Raw genomic sequence first — 4129 nt, forward strand, 5'->3', positions numbered from 1 at the left:
ACACACACACACACACACACACACACACACACACACACACACACACACACACACACACACACACACACACTTACTCATCTGGAGCCAATCAGCAACCCCACACAGTTATCTGAGCTACTTCATCTGCAACTGCACACAGTTCTTATTGGGCTCAGTTGCTTCAGATTGTATCAGTGTGCGATTAAGTTGGATTTGAAAAACCTGGAGGGTGGGGGTTGGGGTGTAATCTTTAATCATTCTGGGAGGAGACTGTGTCAGAAAGATCTTAAAAGTACAAAAAAATGTGAGAATTGGGATGATAAAAAACAAACAATCAAACCCAATATTCTGCACCTTAAATGATTTTCTTTATAGATCATAAGATCTTATCTTAATTATAAAGCATGGAAATCCATCCTATCATACAATCTGCTACATCTAAACTAAAATACAACTAGAAATTATGGTATGATTAAACTGTTGTTGAAAAAATTAGATTAGAATTAAACAGATTAATTTTCACTCACTGAATTAAAAAAAAAGTAACCAGACAGAAGACATAATTAGACGCAGTTCTAATTTAGTACCAATGCAAACCAGTGATAGGTTTGTAAATAATACAATTTGGAATGAGCCGGTTTGTTTTTGGRCATCTTAGGAGCAGAGTGACAGTGTTATCAGGCAGTTGTCATAGTATCCAGCAGCTAGTCCAAACTGAACATCAGATGGCCCATGGGGTCATCGTCTCATGGGTTGGCTCAGTTGAAGTGCTGTTAGAAGTGGTACCATGTCCCAGAGCAAATCTGAGTTTGTGTTACCACCACCAACCATCATGTGTGTAAAAGGAGAGGACCAGTTCMTGCCCACAGTTTGGAGACTGTTGTAGGTATTTTTACCTCATAATTAAATAAAAGACTCAGAGACTGCCATCTGAGAGATTTATTTTGAACACCAAACATAAAAAAAAGTTTGTGGAGTGGATCTCTCTGGTTGTAATCAGATACAGTCAACACAACTTTGCAATAGACATTTGAGTGGACGCAGTCAGCTCAGCTCTAATCATCGACATCCTGTGTTCTTGATATGGGGTCAAACACAACACCCTTCACACACGTGTGTCATGTTAAGGTCCTCCTCTAGCAAGACAGGACTCAAGATGTTTAGTCAATCAATATTGTGTGGCCAAGACATCAACTTTGACAAAGTGTCTGCCAGATCTGGAGTTCTATTAAAACAGAAGYGAACATCAAGAGAGGTTAAAACAACCACATGACTCTGTTCTGARCTGGACTAACGTTTGATCCCAGGCTGGGGGGTCCGCACCCTGTGCAAACACCCCCAACTCCATTAGCTGTTAGCTCTGATATTCTAATCATTGAAATACATTCACATGAACTTTCAACACAAGCATTTTCATTTCACTTCCACCACTCTGTCAGAGTGCTTCACTTTTCTTGTCAGTGAGCACAAATGTTTTTAGAAATAAAAAAAAGAAATAAAAGTATAGGCTGCACATGTGAGATTAAACCAAATAAATGAATAATGTGTGCTTGTGGTTTGGTGTGGTGTGATGTTTGGTATTCTGGGAGAAAAAATAAAAAAATAAATAAGGGGGAAAATTACTAACTCCAAATGGTACAATAAATCATAAATTGTGCTTTCCTCTCTACTGCTCGTCACAGTTAATATCTATCCTCTGTTGGTGAAAGTCGATGTTAAATCAAGGTTAAATGACCAAGTTTTTGAGCTGCATTGGGTTCGGATGCTCGGTAATGCGCCGTTTCTTTAGTGATTATGTATAGCAGGAGAGCAGCAGTGCTGTTTAGGGACTGTTATCAGCAGCCTCTTTTCATTTATGATGCTTTTATACTGCTCTCTCCTTCATGGATCACACCCTCACAGGCACAACACCTCACAATGATGCATACTTTATTATATTTAACAACAGAGGTTAAGCACACAGTACACACTGCTGTCCTTGAGGAGCCCACGTAAGCAGTGATGTCTATTGTTGCTTCACACACAGAAAGAGAGATATCCTCACATTTTGTGTACCCTGCCTGAAGCTCGACTTGACAGAATCAGGTCTCAGAAATAGAATGATGTGCTAATTAGGCAAGAAAGCAGATTATCATCATTTGACCAGGTTCACAGTCAATATTTTAACTTTTAATGGTTGAGGTAGGATACGATTCAGTCAGTATTTGCCTCAAACATGTCAAAGTTTCTACAGAATATTTGGTTAAAAAAAGAAAAAAAAACAATAAATGGTTGTCTAGACAACTGTTTGCAGTGTTTTTATCAGCAGGATKCCTGATTTCCACCTACATTCTGTAGCTGCTCTTCTAACACATGTGCTCGAGCTTGACAGGGTATCTATTATTCCAGTGTTTTGTGTGCCTACCCCAGGGTTTTACTGATATGAATTTCCATCAGGATAATTGAGTGAATGTCTGAGAAGCCTCCTGATCAGATACACAAATGATGTCATACAGGTCTTTGATGAGAGTATAGCTTTCCTCTCAGAGTTCTTAGGCTAAAGCTGCATAAGGTCAGTCCTCTGTGTCCTCTCATTAAGATCATTTCAACAAATTAACCTTTCAATTTCACTGTGATTACATGCTCATATATGAGACAGAAGTCAATATTTTAAGGTTGATACTGTATTCTTTGTAACAGTTGGTAGAAAGAAAGGTACAAAAACAACCATCTAAGATATATTGAGTCATACAGCGGTGTGAAATTGAGACATTCAGGTGAAGGTTAACACAAACTAAACCAATGACATTGGAAAGCATGATAAGCAGAAGCACAAAGGCAAAAAATCAACAAACAAAACTCAAACAGAGGCATCACACATCAACTGAGACAGAAATACAACAAAGAAACACGGTAAGACAATGAGCAACTGACAGAATAGTAGTTAGTTTCCTCCAGTTATCAAAAATACTTCAAGTTATACAAATAGTTATTAAGTAGGTTCAACAATAAGTAAAGTGATGTGAAGGGAGAACCCAAAGCAAGACTGAGAACTAAAGCAGGCAACAAAAACAAAAAATAATAACCAAAAATGCAGAGCACTCAAAGCAACAAAGACAAGACTGAAAAGAACTAAACAAGATCTATTGTAGAAAAAAAATGTTGTGGGATTTCAWTTATAATATTAAATTTGATCAAATTTCAAAGACTGACAGGACAAMAGAACCTTAAATCATGGCAGACAACTGGTAACCTGGTTCTCTTGGACTTTTTACATTAAATTATTTGGTTTTCTACAATTCCAAGTGGTTTAGAATTTTATCTGTATTTGTCTTTTCTTTGGTTCAAAATCTTTAAATCTGCATTTCAATTTTAGAATCTTAAGTCAATGCCAAAAATCAGGCAAGACAAGTTAATTTGACCGTACTGATGAAAAGTTGTTGGTTCTGTTGGGAGCAGCTTTGACCTGTGGTCAATGTCCCATAATACTCTTGGTCAAAACATCATGCACCCAAGATCATGGGGTGCAAAGAGCACTGCAGCACCACCTCTTGGATGAATAGAGAAGAGCAGATCCAAAAAGAAGTAGAAGAAAAAAGGTACTACTAAAATTTGATTTTATTAGTAATGCACATATTTAAATTCCAATATGTTTTGATTTTAAAATGTGTTGAAAATTTGACAAACAATTCATCCATTTTTTATTTTCTGTGCAGGGTCACAGGGGAGCTGGTGGTCATTGTGCAAGAGGTGGGGTACACCATCTATAGGTTGCAAGTCAACCACAATGCTTATGTGAACATGCAATGTTATATCTGTGTGTACATTTTTAAAGCTGCCTAAAACACACAAAAATGGGCAGATCATTGGGTCATGATTGCAGTCTACCCAAACTATTCAGCATTTTTTATGTCCATGCTAAGAAAAGACAACGTGCACTGCCATTTTGCAATTCATTGCATATTTTAGTATTCTCATATTCCTCATTTGGGTGTTTAAGGTCATACAAATTCACACACGTTCACAGCACCACCCAACTGAAGCACACTCCCACAGCTTTGATGTACCCTCACTGCCCTTTTCATTATGTGAATGACTGGGAATTCAAAAGTGCTGTGTAAAAGGAACATGGTATTGTGTGTGTGTGTGTGTGTGTGTGTGTGTGTGTGTG

This window comes from Austrofundulus limnaeus, unplaced genomic scaffold (genome assembly GCF_001266775.1).
Source record: "Austrofundulus limnaeus strain Quisiro unplaced genomic scaffold, Austrofundulus_limnaeus-1.0 Scaffold131, whole genome shotgun sequence".
NCBI classification, from domain to species: Eukaryota; Metazoa; Chordata; class Actinopteri; order Cyprinodontiformes; family Rivulidae; genus Austrofundulus; species Austrofundulus limnaeus.